The following is a 25,346-nucleotide window of genomic DNA, read 5'->3' as shown; positions in this document are numbered from 1 at the left end:
AAAAAAATAGATCGATCATATACCAGATACAGATTTGGGGGGGGAAAAAAAAGCTACACACCAATCTTCTTCCAGAGTCTTTCTCTGCCTCCATTTTTTTAGGAGAGTTCACCAATTAATTGTCAACACTCCTGCCCCCTGCATTTTGGCGGAGGGGGGGAGGAGGGAAGACCAAAGAAAACAAACCAAAAAAATAAATAAATAAAGCAAGCCAGAGCCGAGATCTACAAAAGTTTTGCACCAACACTTAGGCAGATCCGTTTGCAAAGTCCTAGGAAACCATTTTCAGCAGTTGTGGGGGGGGGGAGGCGTCGACGTCATAATCCCCGGAACGTAAACATTGTTGCCGATCGCTCGGCGAGCCCGCGGCCCGGCTGGTTGTGGGGGGGGGGGGGGGAGCTGAGGATAGGGGGATCGGGGACCGGAGCCCGAGGAGGTGTGGGGCGGGGAGGGAGCCCGGGAGGCACCGGGCGCCGTTAGCGCCCTGGCATCGCTGTTTTGTTGTTGGGTCACGAGTGAGTGCGCCTCTGCACGCAGGCGCCGCCGCCGCCCGAGTTGTGTGCAGAGCTGACTTTTGGAGGGCTGAGTTGCAGGCGGCGGCGGGCGCATCCCGGAGATGGCGGGGCGGGGAGGAGGGAGGGAGGGAGGGAAGGAGGGGGTGGGGAGGGAGGTGCAGATTTGCACGGATGGCCTCAGCGGGAGGCGCGGAAATGCAAACCTAGCCTGCTGGCGTGAAAGCCCCCGGGGCCTAGCCACCACCCCCCCACGACAAGGCGACCCCCCACCTCTGTCTCTATTCTAAGCCCCCCCTTTGCCCACCGCTACCCCTCTTCCTTCATCCACCCTTCTCCATTACTTGAGTTTGTGTTCTAAATTCCAAGTGTTTTTGTAAGTATAATCTTATTTTTATTTTTTGGCTTTTCAAACTGCATGTCGGGGGGGGAGGGGCCATCCTGTCCAGACCCCCATCCACTAGCGAACCTGCCATATGGAGACGGCCTTTGAGGAGGGGCCCAAAAGGAAATTAGCGCAACTCCAAATCTGTACGAGCTGCATAACTTTTAAACTCCCAGGACTGAAATAATATGGATACTCACATACACACAGGTACAGGAAATACAGCCTGACCAGAGCCTTTTCAGATCGCAGCTGACCGGAAGACTGACCGCCTTTCATTCATTCATTTTGCCCGCCTCAGTGGAGTCCTTCACTAAGCGAAGAGCCCTGAAGCTGAAGTTGGAATCTTTTTTTTTTTTTTTTTTTTTTTAAGGTCCTGGCGCTCGCCAAGAAAATCGATGGTTAGGAGAGAAACACCCGAAGAATAGGATCCATCGTCTTTCACACAGCTCCCAAACAGGCGAAAGGTAAGCCCTTTGTTGGCCGTTTGTAACTGATAATGTGTATGATGCACCTTGATTAATCCTAGAGGACTTAGCAGAAGCAGGGTCACCCCTTCTGTGCATACGTGGAATGTCACATCCCCGAATGCTCCCCTGTTCTCTTACATAGAGATATGTGACTACACCCAGAATCGGCCCAGGGTTGTCACGTAGCTCCATAATGAACAAGGCAGATCCTTCAGTTGTGAGAAAAGCCAAACTGGCCCTAAAGTTTCCTCCAGCCCAATTTTGGTGCCCCTGCAAGGTCTGGTTTTGGGATGAAACTCCTGATGATGACGGGGCTCCAGAGGTACAATGAGGGACCCCCTAGGTGCTTCTGGCAGATGTCAGCCCAGCATCTTACCTCTGCCAGTAGCCCTCGGGGCAAGTTTAAGCAAGTCTTTATGCAGATTGGGAAACTGAGGGCTGGAGAAAGTAGGAATCTGCCCCTTTATTGTCACGATGTCAGTAAGCACTCAGATGTGAGGAGGAAGTGGCTTTGCTACACTGGATAAGCTGTGAAGCATCAGCTCTGAATTGGTCACCCTAAGAGACAGCTTCTCCTTCACCTTAAAATTTCCGGTTATATTGGTCTTTATTACTCATCCCTAAAGTCTGCTCTTTTGAAGTTTGGGTTTTCCTTTTTTTGTTTTCTTTCTTGTAGTACTGGGAATTGAACCTGGGTCCTTGAATATGCCATGCAAGCACCTTGCCACTAAGCCGTAAACCCTTGAAGTTGTTTTAATCCATGTCCACTAGCTGTTAAAGTTTTTCACATAGTGATGAGTCTAGCAAACATCAGAATTTGTCTCCAAACTAAAATCACCCACTTTGGTTCAGCTGCATCCAGTCAGCAACCCCGTTTAAAAAAAAAAAATAGGAACCAACTGGGGAACTGCTCAGTGGTACAGCAACTCTGACATCCCGGGTTCCATACCCTGCACCAAAACAAACCCGGGAACCATTGTGATTTGCCTCTTCTCTTGAGAGAGACTTCTTTAAGGGAAATGTTATTCTATTTTGCAAAAGAGGAAACTGGGACTCAGGCCGGAGCTCACACAGCTTGACTGGCTTGGCTATCTCGTGTCTTTTCAAATAGTCCCCTGCTTCATTTTCCCCTCATAATGAAATGAACATGTGCAAAGGAGGGGCCTTGGGCTGGGGCTCAGTGAAAGGAGAATAAAGCAAAATTGTTCATCCTTCATCTTTCCCAAGACTCCTCTCTCTCTTCCCACGTGGCTTCGTGGTATCCCCATAGTATTCCCCTGGCATTAGGACAATATCTGACATCAGCTACCTTAGTATAAAAATAGTTAAGTCCATATAGCAGGCCAGTGGGAAGTTCCTAACTTGTCAGAGCTGGAAGGGACTGACTGGTCACCTAATTTAATCCTCTGCCTTTACAAACCTCCGGGAAGCCACAAACCAGAGGGAAGAATGAGCCAGCTGAGGGTTTGTCCCCCCCAGAATGCCTACCGTGCCACCCGAGTCTAAGTGGTCACTCAATAAATGTTGAGCCCTTGATGGATCACCTTCTCGGCATATTTGCATTTTCTCTTTATCAGTAATTGGCAGATGAAAGGCTTTGTCCTCCTGTTGAAAGAATTCCAAGCATTCCCTCCAAGGCGGGGGAGGTTATTTTGGGCCAAAGGGGGAAGGGCCAAGACCCTTGAGCTCCAGTATTGGCTGGCTGTCCCTAAGGGGCTTAGTAGGTGAGAGAGGGGACCGTAGCTGAAGGTGCTTATTCAAAAGATGAACTTTTCTTGTAGGAAAGCACAAGGCTAGTTGCACTGGAAACAAAGTAAAAATGATTTCCTATCCCCTTCTGCTTGGTCTTGCAAAACGCCCAGTTGAAGCCTGCCTGTGCTACCCTATTCGTTCATTCCTTCCATCCTCAAAGGTTAGTTGAGCAGCTCTGTCCCAAAGGCAGAATGAACAGAAAAATAAAAATGAAAAATAGCTAGGCATGGTGGCTCACGCCTTTAAACCCAACGCTTGGGAGGCAGAGGTAGGAGGATCGCTGGGAGTTGGAGGCCACCCTGAGACTCCATAATGAAGCTTAGGTCAGCCTGGGCTAGAGTGAGCCTCTACCTCGAAAAACCAAACATATAAAATAAAAAAATAGAAGGAACAGCTTCACTTACAAACACACACTGTAGGCTTAGAGCAGTCTTCCTCAGGAGAAGGCTGCCACTGGACGGAGCCCTCAGGATCCAGGCTTTCTGGACCATTAAGAAACCGTTCTTGTACAATCATCATAGTTTCTGATTGTTGGTCTGTTGAGACAAAGTCTAGCTACTTAATTCTAAGTGGCCGGAAACCCACTGTGTAAAAGCAGCCTGGTTTCAGACTTGCCAGGATCCTCCTGTCTCTGCCTCCTGGGTGCTAGAATTATAGGCATATGCCACCACACCTGGCTTCTAGCTCTTGCCTTTTAAGGACTTAACTATGCCTTTGAGCAAAACCCCTCACTTTTACTGTCTCTTTGAATCCTTCCCAAAACTATGAAGGAAGGACTATAATGCCCCCACCCTTTATAGCTCAAAGAGAGGTCAAGTTACTTGACCATAATGATATAATAGCTACAGGATTTGAACCAGAGCCCATGAGACTGACTGCTTTGTAAACTTCCCTGCAGCGGGAATATTATGTATCTAGCTATCTATAACTGGTTGCCGCTAGCCACATCTGGCTACTGGCACTTGAAACAGAAGAACTGGGATTAAGGAACTGATTTTGTGGGGCTTTTTGTTTGTTTGTTTGTTTTGTTTTGTTCTTTGGTTTTTTTTTGTTGTTTTTTGTTTTTTGTTTTTTGTTTTTTGAGGTAGGGTCTCACTCTAGTCCAGGCTGACCAGGAATTTACTATGTAGTCTCAGGGTGGCCTTGAACTCATGGCAATCCTCCTACCTCTGCTTCCCAAGTGCTGGGATTAAAGGCGTGTGCCACCAAGTCCAGCAGATTTTGTGTTTGAGTGTGTGCGCACATGAGGGACAAAACCCAGACCCTTTACTATTGAACCACAAACGGAACCAACTTTTTTGGTTGTTATTGTTTATAGGGTTTTGTTTGGTTGGTTTTCAAGGTAGGGTCTTACTCTAGCTCTAAAATTCCAGGCTAACCTGAAATTCACTATGTAGTCTCAGGCAAATGAATGATCCTCCGACTTCTGCCTCCCTGGGATTAAAGGTAAGTGCCACCATTCCTGGCCCCAAGTTTTAAAGTTAAAATGGTCATGGTGGTATATGCCTGTAGTCTCAGTTACTCATTCTGAGGTGAAGCATCACTTGAGCCCACCTGGACAACATAACAAGACTCTCATTCAAAAAATATATATACATATAGCCAGGCATGGTGGCGCACACCTTTAATCCCAGCACTTGGGAGGCAGAGGTAGGAGGATTGCCATGAGTTCAAGGCCACCCTGAGAAGACTACATAGTGAATTCTAGGTCAACCTGGGCTAGAGCGAGATCCTACCTTAAAAAATATTTGTTAAAAAAAAAATTTTTTTTTTAAGGAAGTAGAACTGTAGCTCAGCCATCTAACATGTGTGAGAGATCCTAGATTGGATCCCAGCACATCAAACAAACAAAAAGCAACCTAACAGGTCAGTGAAGCATCAGGGTATTTTCACCTTTTGTCTCAAGTCAACTACTAGACTATGTATACCTCAAAGTATGATTTGGCCCAAGGTCCCCATGAACAAATTTCTCAGAACAGTGAAATAAATGTTCTACGGGGGTAAAGATATAAGCAGGCTTTGCAAGCAAGCTCCTGTAACTGCAGAATCATCTCCCCAGCTCTGCAGTGCCCTTTGAATTTTGCACCATAGAGATAAGTCACCTACTCAAAAATGAATGCCAAGTGAGTGATGTAGCTCAGCGTTTATGTGCTTCCCCAGCAGGTGAAAAGCCCTGTCACTAGCAGAGAGAGGAAGGGAGAAAAGGAGAGGGAGAGAGAGAAATTAAATATAGCAAAAATGCATAAACCCAACATGGTGAGGCATGCATATAACGCCAACATTTAGGAGGTAGTGACAGGAGGATCAGAGACGTTCAGGGTCATCCTCTGCTGCAAGGTGAGTTTGAGGCCAGCCTGGGGTACATGAGAATACAGAATAAATAAAGAATAAACTTGTATATACAGCACCCAGCATTGCCAAGTCTCAAAAGAGTAGTTTTGTCACAGTTTATATTACTTTTGTGATTTAATGCTTTTATTTATTTTTAATTTAGAGACACAATTTTAGAGATAAAATTTCTGTTTCATCCTTCTCAAATACTTCTTTTTATTATTTTGGGTTTTTTTTTTTTTTTTTTTTTTTTTTTGCCTTCAGGAATTTGTGGATTGAAGTAAAAATAAAATAAAAAAAAATTTAAAAAGGGAGCCAAGGCATGGTGGCGCACGCCTTTAATCCCAGCGCTCAGGAGATTGAGGTAGAAGGATCATGGTGAGTTTGAGCCTAGCCTGGGACTACTGAGAAAGTTCCAGGTCAGCGTGGGCTAGAGCAAGACCCTACCTCAAAAAAGAAGAAGAAGAAGAAGAAAACTATACATAGGCTGATTGCCAGACCTTGATTGTTTAGAATTTATATCCAGAATTCTGCTTTTTGTAGGCTCTCTTCCTGTGTGAAGATTGGAAAGAGCCTTGGAAATAGCAGGTGAGCTGAAAAGTTAATTACAGGAACAGAGTTATAAAAGTTCAATAATTCTTTCAAAACTTGTATCCTTGGATTGATGGGCAAGTATGGTAGCCAATGAAAATTTTAAAAAGGCAGGCATTGCTTCTTCTTGCTCATTTATCTCTGGCTGACAATCCCCCAGGGATAGACAAGGCTGGCAGTTAACCCTTTCAAGGACCACCATGCCCTTTGCATTTATTTTATGTTGGAAGATGAAGTATAGACTGAAGGGAAACCTACAAAAGTCTTCAGACCTTCAAGTACCACCTTTGGGTCCAGCACCCCCGCCCTATCCACAAGATGGCATTTCTTCTAGCAAAGGAGTCCTCGGGAACCAATGTCCTAGAGAAGAATTGTGAACTTCTTCAGACAGGATCATCAACTGACCTTGCTGAGTAGGAGGCCAGGGGAGGAGAGAAGTTTGAGTCACTTTTTGTGCTGTCAGACCAGGGAGACCCATGTTGGAGAAATTTCCATTAATCTTGTAAAGTGATCAGTCACTGGGAGGATTGAATTGCATTTCCTGCCCAGAGATGTGGAGACAGATGACCTTTGCAGCAGCCCTCAGACCCCCAGTTCACAGCTGGAGAGAGGATGTGTCAGCATTTACTTTCCAGTCTCACTCTGTCCTTTGTTCAAAGCCCAAGCCCTTTGTGTGCAGGCTGTTCATAGGGGGTTTTGTAGTTGTTGGTGCTGATTTTTTTTAACCTCCCACCTCTTTGCAACTTCTGAGAACCAAACTGTTCGGCTGAAGATATATATTTTAAAGGTGCATTCTCAGAGAGGGGACCAGAATAGATAAGGGAAATTTTGAGATTGGGCAACTTGGCCCTAATTATTGCTTCACCTGGGTTCTCTAAATGTTGTAGTACACCAAAACTCATAATAATGCCTCGTGCTTACCTGTCTCTGCTACCAAAAAAGAAAAGAAAAGAAAGGAAAAAGCTTTTACATTACCTTATGTCGAAGGCATTGCTAGCACAGAAGCATTTACAGAAAGAAAAACATGCTGGGGCTGGGGAAATGGCTCACTGGTTGAAGGCGCTTGTTTGCGAAGCTTAATGGACCAAGTTTAGTTCCCCAGGACCCTTGTAAAGCCTAGATGCACAAAGCAGTGCATCTATCTGGAGTCTGTTTGCAGCAGCAAGAGGCCCTGGTACACCCATCTCATTCATGTTTTCTCTCTTTCTGTTTGCAAAATAAAACTTATAAGTCCCCACGTGGTACAATAAGATATAAGGCATTGGGCCTGGAGGGATAGCTTAGCTGTTAAGGTGCTTGCCTGCAAAGCCAGAGGACCCAGGTTCAATTCTCCAGAACCCACGGTAGCCAGATGCACAAGGGGCACACACATCTAGAGTTCCTTTGTAGTGGCTAGAAGCCCTGGAATACCCAGGGATACTCTTGCTCTCTCTCTATCCTCATTTCTTTCTGACTAATAAATACAAAAGAAAAAAAAAATATATATATATATATAATTTAAATATATATATAATTTAAATATATATATATATATATATAGTATTTAATCTTTATTTATTTGCAAGCAGAGAGAGATAGATAGAAAGAAGAGAGACAGAGAAAGAATGGGCATGCCAGGGCCTGTAGCCACTGCAAAAGAACTCCAGATGCATGTGCCCCTTACACATCTAGCTTAAGTGGGTCCTGGGGAATCAAACCTGAGTCCATTGGCTTCACAGGCAAATGCCATCTCTCAAGTCATATGTATATATATACATATTTTTTTTTTTGAGGCAGGGTTTCACTTTAGCCCAGGCTGACCTGGAATACACTTGGTAGTCTCAGGGTAGCCTCAAACTCATATAAATCATCCTACCTCTGCCTCCTAAGTGCTGGGATTAAAGGCGTGCACCACCACACCCAGCCCTATATATATATATATTTTTTTTTAATATTTTTTGTTCATTTTTTATTTATTTATTTGAGAGCGACAGACACAGGGAGAAAGACAGATAGAGGGAGAGAGAGAAAATGGGTGCGCCAGGGCTTCCAGCCACTGCAAACGAACTCCAGACGCGTGCGCCCCCTTGTGCATCTGGCTAACGTGGGACCTGGAGAACCGAGCCTCGAACTGGGGTCCTTAGGCTTCACAGGCAAGCGCTTAACGGCTAAGCCATCTCTCCAGCCCCTTATATATATTTTTTATTGACAACTTCTATACTTACAGACAACAAACTATGGTATTTCCCTCCCCTTCCCCCATATACTGGGCTATCCATCATATCCTGTCCATTAGTCTCTCTTTTAATTTGATGTCATCTTTTTCTCCTATTATGAGGGTCTTGCAGAGATATTATTGCTAGGCACTGTGAGGTCATGGATATCAAGGCCAAATTCTGTCCAGACAGTTGTATGTAAGGAGTGGTACCCTTCCTTTGGCTCTTATAATCTTTCTGCCACCTCTTCTGCAGTGGACCCTGAGCCGTGGAGGGTGTGAGATGTTTCAGTGCTGGACACTTCTCTGTCTCTTCTTCTCAGCACTATGTTGTCTTTTGGGTCATCCCAGTGGTCATCACCATCTGAAAATAGAAGCTTCTCTAACCAGAAGTGAGAGTAGCATTTATATATGAGTATGAACATTAAGTGTAGTGCTTTCAGGGCAGTTTGGTGAGCATAATACATGGATTTATCCAGACAAGAGCAAACTTTATACCTCTAAGGCTCATGACCTCCCCTGCCATAGGCTTTTGTTTAGGTTTTCAGTACCAGGCATGTATTCTCTCCCATAGAGTGGGCCTTCAGTCCAATTAGAGAGCAATTGGTTTCCCCAAGAGCAGACATGCCACTATTGCACTTTTATAAAAAGATATGAGGCACTGGACAAGTTCCCTAAGTCTCAGTTTTCTTTTTTAGTTTTTTATTTATTTATTTATTTTTATTTTTCAAGGTAAGTTCTCACTCCAGCTCAGGCTGACCTGGAATTCACTATGTAACTCTTAGGGTGGCCTCAAACTCTCGGCAATCCTCCTACCTCTGCCTCCTGAGTGCTGGGATTAAAGGCATATGCCACCACACCTGTATAAAAACAATACTTTTTTTTTTTTTTTGGTTTTTCAAGGTAGGGTCTCACTGTAGCCCAGGCTGACCTGGAATTTGCCCTGTAGTCTCAGGGTGGCCTCGAACTCACGGCGCTCCTCCTACCTCTGACTCCCGAGTGCTGTGATTAAAGGTGTGCGCCACCACGCCAGGCTCTTTTTTGGTTTTTTGAGGTAGGGTCTCCCTCTAACCCAGACTGAGCTGGAATTCACTATGTAGTCTCAGGGTGGCCTCAAATTCACAGCAATCCTACTATCTCTGCCTCTGGGATTTAAAGGCATGTACCACCAGACCCGGCCCAATCTCAGTTTTCTCATCTGTGAAATGGAGGTTATAAATATGAACTATATAGTAAAGTCACATGGCTATAATGTGAGCCAACATATAATAAAAGGGCTCAGTCAATGAATTTTCTTTTTTACAAATATTTTGTTTACTTATTTGCAAGGAGAGAGGAAGAAAGGGAGTGAGGAAGGGAAATAATGGCTTTAAATAGATGAAGTTGGTGCTCTGGGTTTCATAACCTAACAACTTAGCTTTATCTGAAGTTTAAAGCTGAGGGGAAGGCTGCCTTTAATGATGTTTCTCTAACTAGAGGCCTTCTAATCCTGGCCGCATTGCTCTGTGTATTCGGATTCCTTTGATAAACTTTCTCGTTCTCTCCTGTAGTCTTTTATACGTGCTGGTCCCTTTTCCCCCATCTCTGTCCTGCCAGGCTGCCTCTGCTCCAAAGCTCTTCTTCCTAATACTAACTGTTGCAGTCAGCTCCTCCTCGCTGACACAGACATACAACCAGACACAGTTTATGGGAGGAAGGGGTTTATTTGAGGCTTACAGATCCAGGGGAGCTCCTTCAATGGTGGAAGAAGCTGCTCCCTTTCGTAGATCCAAGCAGAGAGAAACCAGCCAGCACCACAAGCAAGCATGAACCACCAGAGCTCAGACTGCTCGCCACACACCTCTGGGCTGGAATCCAGTATCTGCCCCCAGTGACACCTCCTCCAGCAGGGCCGACGGAGACCCAATTTGTAAGCACAATTTTAATAAAACGCCTGAGTCTGTGGGGCCAATGTTCAAATGATCGTGTTCAAGCTACCACACTAACATATTACTGCTGTTCCCAGGTATCCTCAAGAAATCAGTTCCAGAGCTCTAGCAGATACCAGAATGCAAGGATGCTCAGGTCCCTTATAGAAAATGGCATAGAAAGAAAGAAGGCCGGGCGTGGTGGTGCACGCCTTTGATCCCAGCACTTGGGAGGCAGAAGTAGGTGGATTGCCATAAGTTCAAGACCACCCTGAGATTACATAGTGAATTCCAGGTCAGCCTGGGCTAGAGTGAGACCCTACCTCGAAAAACCAAAAAAAAGAAAAGAAAGAAAATTGCATAGTGTTTGCAGAGAACCTACATATATGCATTTTCTAAAGTATCCAGATTCCTTATAATTCCCAATAGGATCTAAATGCTATGTAAATGGTTGCTTACTAATATTTGTATTGTTTAGGGAATAATGACAAAGAATCAAAGGGGGAAGAAAAATATAAAAACCTTGTTCAAGCTGGGCATGGTGGTGCACACCTTTAATCTCAGCACTCCGGAGGCAGAGGTGGGAGGATCACCATGAATTTGAGGCCACCCTGAGACTACATAGTGAATTCCAGGTCAGCCTGGACTAGAGTAAAACTCTACCTCAAAAAAATAAATAAATAAATAAATAAAATAAAAATAAAAGCCCAGTGTGGTGGCATGCACCTTTAATCCCAGCAATCAGGAGGCAGAGGTACGAGGATCACTGTGAGTTCGAGGTCAGCCTGAGCTACTGTGAGACCCTACTTTGGAAAACCATAATAAATAAGTAAATAATTTTAAAAAATAAAAATAAGGGCTGGAGAGATGGCTTAGTGGTTCAGCGCTTGCCTGTGAAGCCTAAAGACCCTAGTTCCAGGCTTGATTCCTCAAGACCCACTTTAGCCAGATGCACAAGGGGACGCTCGTGTCGGGAGTTTGTTTGCAGTGGCTGGAGGCCCTGGCACGCCCATTCTCTATCTACCTGTCTTTCTCTGTTCTGTCGCTCTCAAATAAATAAATAAAAATAAGCCAAAAAAAATTTTAAGGTGATGCCATACACTTTTTAAAAATACTTAAAAAAAAAATAAAAACATTGTTCAGTACGGATTCCCCTCCCTGCCCCCAGTACTGGTGATTGAAACTATGGCCTTACACATGCTAAGCAAATACTCTTCCACTGAGGTGTAATCTCTCCCCCCACCCCGCCTTTTGGGGAGGGTTGTGTTAAATTAAGGTCTAACCCAGACTGACCTGGAACTCACTCTGTAGCCTCAAACACAGTCATTCCCCTGCCTCATCCTCTTGCTGGAGTGCTGGCATTAAAGACATGCTTGTACCACCATGCCCAACTTAAGATGGCATTTTTCATTCACAAACTATTTGTGGAGCACAGCCTTGATTCTCACACAGCAGCCTTTATAGGAAACCTTTCTGTTTATTTAATTTTTTTTGAGATAGGGTCTTGGTCTAGTCCAGGCTGACCTGGAATTCACTATGTAATCTCAGGCTGGCCTCGAACTCGTGGCGATCCTGCTACCTCTCGAGTGCTGGGAATAAAGGCATACGCCACCACATCCAGCCAGTGCTTTTTGTTTTTTCAAGGTTTCCCACTAGCCCAGGCTGACCTGGAATTCACCATGTAGTCTCAGGTTGGCCTCAAACTCATGGAGGTCCTCCTACCTCAGCCTCAAGAGTGCTAGGATTAAAGGTGTGCACCACCATGCCTGGCTACCTTCCTGTTCATTTTATGCCACACAGTCCTGGCAGAGAGCAGGGCTTTCCTGCCTGGAGAAGATAGGATGTTCTAGGATATTCTTTGGTTTTTCGAGGTAGGGTTTCTCTCTAGCCCAGGCTGACCTGGAATTGACTCTGTAGTCTCAGGCTGGCCTCAGACTCACAGCAGTTCTCCCACCTCTGCCTCCTGAGTGCTGGGATTAAAGAGGTGTGCCACCACGCCCTGCTGTTCTTATATATTCTGGAAGAAGGGGTGGTAATTTTTCCTAGCCCCAAGAAAGAAATCTCTGAGGAGGACCCTTGCAAATTGAGAGCAGGTGGGATGGTTTCTTCTTGTTTTTCTTTCTTTCTTTTTTTTAGTTTATTTTTATTTAATTATTTGAGAGCAACAGAGAAAGAGGCAGATAGAGAGAATGGGAATGCCAGAGCCCCCAGCCACTGCAAACGAACTCCAGATGCAAATACCCCCTTGTGCATCTGGCTAACGTGGGTCCTGGGGAATCGAGCCTTGAACCAGGGTCCTTAGGCTTCACAGGCAAGCGCTGAACTGCTAAGCCATCTCTCCAGCCCGTGTCTTGCTCTAGCCCAAGCTGACTTGGAATTCACTATGTGGTCTCAGGTTGGCCTTGAATTAAAGGCATGTACCACCATGCCCAATTTAGGTGAGGTGTTTTAATTTTGTTTTTGCAGTTTCTGTTCACACTAAGCTTCTCACTCGGAAAACCTCATGAGTACAATGAAACATTCTGTCAACCATCTAACACTTACTACTCATTTAAAAAAAAAAATGGGGGGGGGGCTGGAGAGATGGCTTAGCGGTTAAGCGCTTGCCTGTGAAGCCTAAGGACCCCGGTTCGAGGCTCGGTTCCCCAGGTCCCACGTTAGCCAGATGCACAAGGGGGCGCACGCGTCTGGAGTTCGTTTGCAGAGGCTGGAAGCCCTGGCGCGCCCATTCTCTCTCTCCCTCTATCTGTCTTTCTCTCTGTGTCTGTCACTCTCAAATAAATAAAATTAAAAAAAAAAAATGGGGGGCTGGAAAGATGGCTTACCAGTTAAGGTGTTTGCCTGCAAAGCCAATGGAGCCTGGTTCCACTCTCCAGAACCCATGTAAGCCAGATACACAAGGGGGCACACTCATTTGGAATTTGTTTGCAGTGGCTGGAGGCCCTGGCATGCCAATTCATTCTCTCTTTTTCTCTCAAAGAAATTTAAAAAAAAAATCTGCCAGGTTTGGTGGCACATGCCTTTAATCGGGAGGCAGAGGTAGGAGGATCGCTGTGGGTTCCAGGCCAGCTTGATACTACATAGTGAATTTCAGGTCAGCCTGGACTGGAGCAAGATCCTACTTCCCCCCAAAAAAGAAAAAAGAAATAAAAGAAAAATCTAGGCTGGGGATAAGAGCACCAATGATGCTACTCAAGTGTATGAAATATATGAAGACTAACAATTTATATTACCAAGTGACAGTGATCATAAAGGATAAAAGAACACGGTTCTTGGGCTGAAGAGATGGCTCAGCTGTTAAATGTTCTTTGTTGCAAAACCTCATGTCTAGGCTGGAGAGATGGCTCAGAGGTTAAGGTGCTTACCTGCAAAGCTTAAGGACCTGGGTTTGAGTCCCTAATACCCATATAAAGCCACATGCACAATGTGGCACATGCATCTGGAATTTGTTTGCTGTGACTAGATATTCTGATATGCCTATTCTCTTCCCTCCTCTCTCTCTCTCTCCTTGCAAATAAAATAAAATAAAAACACCTTACAACCCAGGTTTGTTTCCAGAGTACCCACGTAAAGCCAATTACACAAAATGGCACATGCAGCCGGGTGTGGTGGCACACGCCTTTAATCCCAGCACTCGGGAGGCAGAGGTAGGAGGGTTGCCATGAGTTCAAGGCCACCCTGAGATGACAGAGTTAATTCCAGGTCAGCCTGGCCTAGAGTGAGACCCTACCTCGAAAAAACAAACAACAAAAAACAAAATGGCACATGCACCAGGAGTTCATTTGCAGTTGCAAGAGACCCTGTGATGCCTAGTTTCTCTTTCTCTTCTCTCAAATATTTTTTTATTATTTTTTTTTGAAACTTCAAATCTTTAAATCTTCCCTCAAACAATCCAAATATTTTTTTTAAAATGATCTTTTTATCTTTTTTTTTTAAATTGAGAGAGGGCTATCACACCCATAAGCCCGCCCCCAGCAATACACTCACTCTAGGAGGCATTAATTCCCAAATCTCCATCAGCTGGAAACCTAGCATTCAGAGCACCTACATTTATGGGGGACACCTGAATCAAACCACCACATTCTGCCCCTGGCCCCCATAAACTGATAACCATTTTAAAAGTCCCCATAGTTTTTACCAATTCCAATGATGTTCATACATCCCCATAGCCCAAGATCTTTTAACTGAGCCATAATACCAAAAAATAACCACCAAAAAACCCACAATGACACACTAAACATTCACACTGCAAAAGATGGCGCTGGTCATAGCAAAAAAATATTCAGCCAATACAAGATTTAAAACAGGGCAAACACCAAACTCTGTAACTCCAAGATCAATAAGTCTAGCCAGTGAAGTCTCAGTCCGATAATTCTAACCAGCTACACGTCTCTGGCATTCCAATTCCACCCCTCCAGCTAGGCTACTCACAGGCCTAGGAAACTTCATCGGGGCCGGCAGCTTTTCCTCAGCATCCTTCTTGTGGTCCTGGGGTCTCCATGCAGGCATCCAGCAAACCTGCTTCACATTGCCCATGGCCATTTCCAAAACAAGACTGTTTTGCAAACTCAATGACCCTCTCATTCCTTCATTTCTTATATTCTATAATACCAGGTAGGGTACCAATTTGTTAATCCAGGGGGGATCCAGGGAGAACAGGACACTCCTGGAATACTCAGGCCCCTTCAAAAGAGTCTACATTCTTCCTGTTGTCCCAGTGCAGGTCAGCTGGCCCAATCTCAAAGGTTGTAATCTCTCAATTGCAGCTGGACAGGCAACAGTTCAGTCAAAGATTTTTATTTCTGTGCCATATCCCTCTGCACACACCAGTTCATTTCTGTGCAAAGCAACCCTGTACAGATTCTCAGGACATGGGCATAATAGCAAGCCTCACACAAACTGCTAGCCCAGTCCAAGGAAAGCTCTTTCTCACCCTCATAAGCAAATCTCACAGTCCATAGTTCTTATTGTATTCAGGTATTTCAACTATGACCAGAATAGTCCAACAAGCTGTACTTAACAGCACTGCAAGGCATCTTGTAAGCCAAGGTTTCAAATCCTTACACATTCCTCTTGAAAATCAGCTCCAAAAGGCCAAAGCCACACAGTCACACATCAGGCAGCAACCCCACTCCTGGTACCACTTTACTGTTGCAGTCAGGTTCGCATTGCTGGTAAAAATCACTCAGCAAGAGAAGCTGGTGGGAAAACATTTATTTTCTCTTACAGGCTCAAGGAACAAGCTCCATGTTGGCAGGGAAAACAATGGCGTGAACAGAGGATGTACATCACCCCCTGGGCAACATAAGGTGGACCATAGCAACAGGAGAGTGTGCCAAACACTGGCATGGAGGAACTAGCTATAATTCCCATAAGCCCACCCCCAACAATACACTGCCTCTAGGAAGCTTCCTTCCCAAATCTCCATCAGCTAGGAACCTAGCATACGGAACACCTAGATTTATGGGGGACAGCTGAATCAAACCACCACACATGCCTTTAATCCCAGCACTTGGGATGCAGAGGTGGGAGGATTACTATGAGTTCAATGTCACCCTGAGACTACGTAGTGAATCCCAGGTCAGCCTGGACTAAAGCAAGACCCAAAGAAAAAAAAAATTAAATAAAAAATTTAAAAATATTTTTAAAAAACATGGAGGAGGGTTGGGGAGATGTCTTAGTGGTTGAGTGCTTGCCTGTGAAGCCTAAGGACCCTGGTTTGAGGCTTTTTTTATTCCCCAAGACTCATGTAAGCCAGATGCACACATGGTGCATGCATTTGGACTTTGTTTTCAGTGGCTACAGGCCCTGATGCACCCATATTCACTCATTTTCTCTGCCTTTCTCACACACAAATAAATAATAATAAATAAAGTTAAAAAATATTTTTTTAAAAGGTGCTTGAGAGATGGCTTAGCAGACTGCTTGCCTGTGAAGCCTAAGGACCCTGGTTGGAGGCTCTATTCCCCAGGACCCACAATAACCAAATGCACAAGGGGGCGCCCACATCTGTAGTTCGTTTGCAGTGGCTGGAGGCCCTGGCATGCCCATTCTCTCTATATATCTCTCTCTCTCTCGCTGTCTCTCTGTCTCTATCTGCCTCTTTCTGTCATGTTCAAATAAATAAATATAAATATAAATAAATTTTAAAAAGGGCGTTGGGGGTTATAGCTGCTTGCCTAACAAATTCCAGGCCCTGGGTTTCATCCTTAGCACTGCAAAACAAAAGCCAAATAAAAGCATTACTTGGGCTGAAGAGATGGCTCAGTGGCTTAGGTATTTCCTTTCAAAGCCTAAAGGCCCAGGTTCAATTCCCCAGTACTCACATAAAGCCAGATGCACAGAGTGGCACATGTATCTGGAGTTCATTTGCAGTGGTAGGAGGCCCTGCTTGGCCCCGCCCCACTCTCTCTCTGTCTGTCTGCAAATAATTTTAAAAGGGAGGGACACTGGAGAGATGGCTTAGCGGTTAGGGCGTTTGCCTGTGAAGTCTACAGACCCAGATTCTATCCCCAAGTACCCACATAAACTGGAAGCACAGGGTGACACATGCCTCTGGAGTTTGCAGTGCAAGGAAGCCCTGGTGCGCCTGTATTCTCTCTGTCTCTGTCTCTGCCTCTTCCTCTCTCTAATAATAAATACATAAATGCATTCCTTGAGGGTAGAGAACCCAGAAGTCAGGTGTCTAACCCCAAGCCTCACCCTGTACATGTCTTTGTCTCTGTCCTTTATTTTAGTTTTTGTAACTTTGAAACATTTACTTACATTCCCACATCATCAATTTTATATCCCCTCAGATATGGAGACACTATGGAGTGTCTATGACATCCCGTGGAGAACTTCCGCCTTTGGTTACAGTGTTAAGAGTTCTTGGTTTCACAGCCCTGCAAAGCCCTCTTTGAAGTGGCCTACAGCTGTATCCCCTGTAACATCTGTGTCCCCTGTAATATCCTTGATAACCAACTAGTCAATGAAAATGAACTGTCCCTGAATTCTCTGAGCAGCTCTAGCAAAAGAAATGAACCCAGCCGGGTGTGGTGGTGCACACCTTTAATCCCAGCACTTGGGAGGCAGAGGTAGGAGGATCGCAATGAGTTCGAGTCTCTTAGATAATTCTGTTTAGCCTAAAGCTTGCTACATAAACTACACTTGTCTAGAATTTATAGCAATCCTCCTGTCTGTGCCTCCCAAGTGCTAGGATTACAGATGTGCAACCATGCCTGTTTTATTGTTATTACTGTAATTTGGAACCCGGAGCATCACCTACACTGAGCACACCCTGAATTGCACTGCCAGCCCAGATGGTATACAAACTAAACTGGGCTAAAGCAAACCCAGCTGAGCCCACCATGGTGGTGCACACCTTTAATCCCAGCACTCGGGAGGCAGAGGTAGGAGGATCGCTGTGAGTTCAGGGCCACCCTGAGACTGCAGACTGAATCCAGGTCAGCCTGGGTTAGAGTGAGAGCCTACATTGAAAAAACAAAAGCAAACCAACAACAAAAACACCCAGCTGGTATTCTCTGCATAATCTAGAGAGTGGTTTGATTCATATATTGATTGTTTGGTGCTGAGAAGAAATCCACACCCATCTTGGTGACCAGAGATCACAGAAGTCTTCTGTATTGTGAGACTCTGGGAGAAAATGTTTGTTTCTTCCTGCATTCCCAGAACTGCTGCGTGTGCTAGGCGATGGCTCAGCGGGTGAGAATGCTTGCTGTGCAAACATGAGGGCCTGAGCTCAGTCCTAGATGCCCGTAGACAGCTGGGCATGGCCACGTATGTCTGTGACCCCCGCACTGAAGAAAGCAAAGACGGGAGAATCACTGCCAGCCAGACTAGCTGAAAAATAGCTTGAGCTGACAGAAAGCTGGAAGAAGCCATTCTACATGTAGTTCAATGGAAGAAAGAGATACCACCAGTGAAGATACTCAACAGTGGACACTGCAAGCCTTATAACTGGCCAGCCAGGTAAATAAGTCAATGGGTGCAATAGTGGCATGTCTGTCATGGTGGAAACCAACTGTCCTCCAATTGGACTGGAGGTCCACTCCATGGGAGGGAATATATCCCTGATACTGAAAAGTTAAAACAGGGGTAGTCATGAGCCCTAGGGGTGTAACGTTTGCTGTTGTCTGGAAAAATGTATATACTATGCTTGTCAAACTGCCCAGTAAGCACTTCTCTTAATATTTATACCCTTATATTAATGCTACTCTCACTTTTGGTAGATAATCTTCTCTTTTCAGATGGCAGTGACCTTGGGATGACTCAGAAGGTATCAGTGCTGGAAAGAAGTGACTGGAGTACTGAGTAACATCTCGATCACACCTTCCAAAGCTCAGGGTCTAATGCGGAAAAGGCGGAAAGAATGTAAGAGCCAAAGGAAGGGTAGGACTCCTTACAACGTGCTCCTCCAGACACAAAATGGCCTGCATATTCATGACCTCACCGTGCTTACCTACACACTACCTACACAAGACCATCATAAGAGGAGGAAAAGATCATGACATCAAAATAAAAGAGAGACTTATTGAGATGGGGAGGGGATATGATGGAGAATGGAGTTTCAAAGGGAAAGTGGTGTAAGCCAGATAAACAAGGTGGCATATGCATCTGGAGTTCACTTGCAGTGGCTAGAGGCCCTGGCATGCCCATTCTGTCTCTCTATCTCTCTCTCAAATAAATAGGTAAAATGTTAAAAAAGAAAAGATTAGCCCAGCCAAATGTGTGGTAATGTGCCAGTGTGGTAGCTCAAGATTATAATCCTAGCACTGGGGAGGCTGAAGCAAGAGGAATATCCATGACTAGGCTCCTGGTCTACCCCAAGAGTTGCAGGACAGCCTAGGCTACAGAGTAAGACATTTCCCACAAAAATAAAAAATGAAGCCAGGCATGGAGGCGCACACCTTTAATCCCAGCACGTGGGAGGCAGAGGTGGGAGGATCACCATGAGTTTGAGGTCACCTTAAGACTACATAGTAAATTCCAGGCCAGCCTGGGATAGAGTGGAGCCTTACCTCAAAAAGCCAAAAAATAAAATAAAAATGAGCCAGGTGTGGTGGCACATGCCTTTAATCCCAGCACTAGGGAGGCAGAGGTAGGAGGATTACTGTGAGTTCAAGGCCAGCCTGAGACTACATAGTGAATTCCAGGTCAGCTTGGGCTAGAGTGAGACCCTACCTTGAAACAAAAAAAAAAACAAAAAAATTAAGTTAAATTAATATAAAAATTAAAAATGGGAGCCGGGTGTGGTGGCACACACCTTTAATCCTAGCACTCAGGAGGCATAGGTAAGAAGACTGTCATGAGTTCGAGGCCACCCTGAGACTACATAGTGAATTCCAGGTCAACCTGGTCTAGAGTGAGACCCTACCTTGAAAAACCAAAAATAATAATAATAAAATATTTAAAAATTAAAAATGAGCTGGAGAGTTGGCTTAGAGATCAAGCAAGGCCAGCCTTGGCTACAGAGTGAGTTCTAGGTCAGTGTAAGCTGAAGTGAGATCCTGACCAAAAAAGAAAAAGAGGGCTCAAGAAATGGCTTAGTGATTAAGATGCTTGCCTGCAAAGCCAAAGGACCAGGTTTGATTCCCCATGACCCACATAAGCCAGATGCACAAGGTGGCGCATGCATCTGGAGCTCGTTTTCAATGGCTGATGGCTTTGGTGCACCCGTTCTCTCTCTCTCTCTCAAATAAATAAAAAATAAATTATTTTAAAAAGATCTTTAAACTGGGCGTGGTGGCACATGCCTTTAATCCCAGCACTAGAGAGGCAGAGCTAGGAGGATCACCATGAGTTTGAGGCCACCCTGAGACTACATAGTGAATTTCAGGTCAGCCTGGACTGGAGTGAAACCCTACCTTGAAAAACAAAACAAACCAAAAAAAGATCTTTAAATAAAAAAATTAAAAATCATGGGATGGTGGCATACCCCTGTTATAATTAAGTTACAGGCATAGGGCTGGAGAGGTGGCTTCATAGTTACGGTGCTTCCCTGTGAACCCGAAAGATCCAGGTTTGACTCTCCAGATCCCCATGTTAATCAGATGCACAAAGATGAGGCAAACACAAGGTCTCACTAGGTGGTGAAAGTGTCTAGAGTTTGATTGCAGTGGCTGAGGCCCTGACACACCAATTCTCATTCTCTCTCTCTCTCTGTCTGTCTGTCTCTCTCTCTCTCTCTCTCTCTTTGTGTGTGTGTGTCTCCAAAAAAATTTTTTTTTAAATTACAGGTGAGGGCTGGAGAGAAATCTTAGCAATTAAGGTGCTTGCCTACAAAGCCAAAGGACCTTGGTTCGATTCCCCAGGACCCACGTAAGCCAGATGCACAAGGTGACACATATGTCTCGAGTTCGTTTTCAGTGGCTGGAAGCCCTGGTGTGCCCATTCTCTTTCTCTGTAGCTCTCTCACCCTCTTTCCCTCTCTCAAATAAATAAAAATTTAATATTAAAAATAATCACAGGTGTAACGGCTAAACTAATACCTTTTATGTTTTGTTATATATATATTACCATAAATAGAAGAGAGGAAGGAGACTCGGCCCTCTAGGGGGAAGGGGAGGAGGAGGGGGAGGGCGATGGGTCAGAGTTTGGAGCCAGCCTGTGCCTATGCTGCAGGGCAAAATCTTATCTTGGAAATGTGGGGGCAGGGGAGTTGAAGATGTAATTCAGTGGTAAAGTTCTTACCTGGCATGTACAAGACCCTGGGTTCTATCCCAACAACAGGGATTACAAAAAAAAGGGAAGAGGGAGAAAAAAGAAGGGCAGGGGCCAGAGTGGGGAGATGGCTCAGCAGGTAAAGGTGTTTTCAAAGCTTGCTGGCCAGGGTTCAATTCCCTAGTAGTTACATAAGCCAGATGCACAAAGTGGTACATACATGTGGAATTTGTTTACAATGAGTGGCAAGAGGTTTTGGCATACCTATGTTTGTTCTCTCTCTCTCTCTCTCTCTCTCTGCTTGCAAAAAAAATAAATAAATAAAATGCTTTTTTTTTTTTTAAGGAAGGAAGGGAGGCTGGAGAGATGGCTTAGTGGTTAAGATGCTTGCCTACAAAGCCAAAGGACCTTGGTTCGATTCCCCACAACCCATGTAAGCCAGATGCACAAGGTGGCACCTGCGTCTGGAGTTCATTTGCAGGGCTGAAGGCTCTGGTCCACCCATTCTCTATCTGCCACTTTCCTCAACAATAAAATCATTGTTTAAAAATTTAAAAAAAACAGCCGGTGCTAGGCATGGTGGCATACACCTTTAATCCCAGCACTTGGGAGACAGAGGTAGAAGGATCATGGTGAGGTCAAGGCTACCCTGAGACTACATAGTGAATTCTAGGACAGCCTGGGCTAGAGCGAGACACTATCTCAAAAAAAAGGGGGGGCTGGAGGATGGCTTAGCGGTTAAGGCGCTTGCCTGCAAAGCCAAAGGACCCAGGTTCAATTCCCTAGTACCCACGTTAGCCAGATGCACAAGGGGGTGCATGTGTCTACAGTTAGTCTGCAGTGGCTGGAGTCCCTGGCTCACCCATTCTCTCTCTTTCCCTCTCTCCCCCTCTTTCTCTGTCAAATAAATAAATAAATAAAAATAAAATATTTTTTAAAACATGGTTATAAAAAATAAAATATAAAAATAAAATAAACACATATATAAAATATAAAGTGATATAAAAAATAAAAAGCAGAGCCGGGCATGGTGGTGCATGCCTTTAATCTCAACACTTGGGAGGCAGAGGTAGGAGAATTGCCATGAGTTTGAGGCCACCCTGAGAATACATAGTGAATTCCAGGTTAGCCTGAGCTAGAGTGAGACCCTACCTTGGAAATACAAAAAATAAGGGACTGGAGAGATGGCTTAGTGGTTAAGGCACTTGCCTGCAAAGCCAAAGGACCCAAGTTCACCTCACCAGGACCCATTTAAGCCAGATGCACAAGGTGGCACATGCATCTGGAGTTTGCAGTGACTGGAGGCCATTCTCTCTCTCTCTCCCTCTCTCTACCTGCCTATTTCTGCATCTCTCTCTCTCAAATAAACAAAAGTAAAATATTTAAAACAAATAAAAACAAAAAGCAGCCGGGTGTGGTGGCTCATACCTTTAATCCCAGCACTTGGGAGGCATAGGTAGAAGAATCATCGTGAGTTCAAGGCCAACCTGAGTCTGCATAGTGAATTCCAGATCAGTAGGAAAATCACTGAGTTCGAAGCCACCCTGAGACTACATAATGAATTCCAGGTCAGCCTGGACTAGAGCAAGACCCTACCTTGAAAAACCACACACACACACACACACACAGTGGAAGGGCTGGAGAGATGGCTCAGTGGCTAAAGGCACTTGCTTGTAAAGCCTGAAAGCCCAGGTCTGATTCCCTCAGATGCACAAAGTGTTGCATGTGTCAGAATTTCATTTGCAGTGGCAGGAGGTCCCGGTGCATGCCCAATCTCTCTCTCTTTCCCCTTTGCAAGTAAAACAAGGTAGAGAACTGAAGAAGGCACTGACATTGACCTCCGGCCTCTGTGCACGCATGCACACACACACACGTGCACACATGCACACGTGCATGCACGCATGCGCCCACACACATACTCATGCAAAAAAAATATTAATAATTTCCTATTATAACAATCCAGGCAAAGGGTTTTGATGAGCTGGAAAAGCCAGACCAAATGAATGGTGGGCTGGTTTCTGGCTCATAGCCAGCAGCACCAGGTTGGGAGCCCAGCTGCTCCCTGATCAATCAATGAAGCAGTGACTGTCGCCTATGGGGGAAGGTGGCAGTAATCAGACCTTGATGAAGGTGAGGTTGTGCTTCAGTCAGAGTCCTTCTGGGGTGCCAGGAGATGGACAGGAGGGTGAGAGGCCTGACTGATCTCACCTTCAAAGAGCTGCTCCCCAGGTGAGAAGGAAAGTCTCTGAGAGTGGTAGCCGGAAATACAAGGAAACAAGGGGCCCCTGCCCTGGGAACACACCCACATCATAGCTTTTGCCTTGTATGTTACAGTTATTTATCTGCAGTTATATATCTGTCTATATTCAGGAGACCCGGGACTCTTTATACAGATGTGATGATGTTATCAAGATCTTGACATGGGGAGATGAACCAGGTGAGTCCGGTGTGACCACAGGGGTCCTTACACGTAGACAGGATGGGGCTAGGGATATGGCTCAGCAGTTAAGGTACTTGCTTGCAAAGCTTGCTTGCAAGGCCTCCCAGCCCAGGTTTAATTCCCTAGCACCCACGTAAAGTCATTCATTTATAATGGCAAGAGGCCCTGTCTCGAAGGTAGAGCACAGCTTGAAGTTATCCTCTACACCCCCACGTGTACACCATGGCATGCACGCTCACACAAACATTTATTGGGGGGGGTTGTTTTGAGATAGGGTCTTGAAGGCCTTTAATCCCCGCACTCAGAAGGCAGAGATAAGAGATGACTACATAGTGAATTCCAGGTTAGCCTAGGCTAGAGTGAGACTCTACCTCAAAAAAATAGGGGGGGAGTGAAGGGGTGAGAGAACTGGAGAGATGGTTCAGCAGCTAGAGCACTTGCTTCCAAAGCCTGATGGCCTTGGTTCAATTCCCCAGTACCCAAGTAAGGCCAGGTGCACAAATTGCTGCATGTGTCTGGAGTCCATCTGCAGGGGCAAAGAGGCTCTGGTGTTCCCACTTTTCTTTTATAGATATTATTTATTTATTTATTTATTTATTTATTTGAGAGTGACAGACACAGAGAGAAAGACAGATAGAGGGAGAGAGAGAGAATGGGCGTGCCAGGGCTTCCAGCCTCTGCAAACGAACTCCAGACGTGTGCGCCCCTTTGTGCATCTGGCTAACGTGGGACCTGGGGAACCGAGCCTCGAACCGGAGTCCTTAGGCTTCACAGGCAAGCGCTTAACCACTAAGCCATCTCTCCAGCCCATGGTGTTCCCACTTAAAAAAAAAAAAAAAAAAAAGGTGATTTGTTTGTTTATATTTATTTGAGAGGGAGAGTATGGCCATGTCAGGGTCTCTTGCCACTGCAAACGATCTCCAGCACAGGTGCTACTTTGTGCGTCTGTCTTTACATGGGAACTGGGGAATTGAACCCAGGTCAGCGGGCTTTGCAAGAAAACCCCATTAATAACTGCTGAGCCATCTCCCTAGCCCTGACTAAGTTTTCTGATGGATTGCTTATGTGAAGAAAGGGCACAGTGAGGGAAAAGGGACTTGGGGTGTCTGCTCAAGTGATCACTTCAATTTCCTCACTGTCTTTGGGAGCCGTACTTGACAGGCTATTCTGGGGAAGCGGGGCATTTTTATGTGATTAGCCTGGAATAGTTCTCTGGGAAATAAATGCCCTCAGTCTAAAGAGTTTTTATGAGCCAGGGCAGGGGATTAAAGACAGTCAGGCTGCCGAGAAATACCAGGGTCAGGAAACAGCAGAGTACTGATACTTTTAATCTAAACCTTAAACGTTTTTATTTTTCACTCCCTGAACTCAGAGTGTCACTTTAAATACATGTTTGGCAACATCAACTGTTCTATTTTTCTTTTTAATTATACAAAGAGAGATCCTGGAAATGGCCCAGCTCCAGACTGGGGGAGGCGAGAGAAGTTTGGCAGCAGCGCTTGGAACAGAGAAACCAACTAAAAACCCAGTGGATCTGAAATCCTTTTGAAGGTGCTGAGAAACCAAACATCCTACTACCCTGAACTTGGAGTGGCCTGCCCTGACTCAGGACTTCTAAAAGGAGTCTGATAGACTCACCAGCTTAGAATGGACACAGGACAGATGGACAGGTGTCTGGATAAAAATACCCCCCTACTAATGCTGTGCCCGTACTTTGAGTTTACTCTAAGCCCCAGTCCTTCCCCTCTTTCAACCTCTGAACAGCAAACAGCCAACTATATAAATCACTCCCTTAGTGGGGACTGGGGAGATGGCTTAGCGGTTAAAGGCTTTCTCTGACAGCCTGAAGACCCGAGTTCAATCCCCAGCACCCATGTAAAGCTGGACACAAAGTGCACGTGCCCATAATCTCAAGACACGACAGTAGAAGGAGATGAAGCCATGAGAATCCCCAGCTTTACCAGCGAGTGAGATGCTCCTTCCCAGTGGCAAAAGCAAGAGGGACCCTGTCAAAGGATATGGAAAGAGAAGACTATCCTCTGATCTCCACACATGCACCCAGACACTCACAAAAAGGAAAAAAAAAATGTTTTTAAGCTTGG

At 45.2% G+C, this 25,346-nt stretch overlaps 1 long non-coding RNA gene and 1 other non-coding gene across 3 annotated transcripts; one reads left to right on the top strand and one right to left on the bottom strand.

The window, feature by feature from the left end:
- Positions 1-689: 689 nt before the first annotated feature.
- On the top strand, positions 690-25,346 carry LOC123454130. Of its 2 annotated transcripts, XR_006633180.1 has the most exons (5): positions 690-888; positions 1,271-1,364; positions 5,994-6,038; positions 23,175-23,241; positions 24,682-25,346. It is a non-coding gene; the product is annotated as an uncharacterized LOC123454130 (long non-coding RNA). The 2 variants fall into 2 exon arrangements; XR_006633181.1 differs by lacking the exon at positions 5,994-6,038.
- On the bottom strand, positions 16,924-17,052 carry LOC123454372. The gene has a single exon (XR_006633338.1). It is a non-coding gene; the product is annotated as a small nucleolar RNA SNORA25 (small nucleolar RNA).

Source organism: Jaculus jaculus, chromosome 13 (genome assembly GCF_020740685.1).
Source record: "Jaculus jaculus isolate mJacJac1 chromosome 13, mJacJac1.mat.Y.cur, whole genome shotgun sequence".
Taxonomy (NCBI): domain Eukaryota; kingdom Metazoa; phylum Chordata; class Mammalia; order Rodentia; family Dipodidae; genus Jaculus; species Jaculus jaculus.
The sequence above is the reverse complement of the archived record's forward strand: the minus strand, read 5'-3'. Positions and strand labels throughout refer to the sequence as shown.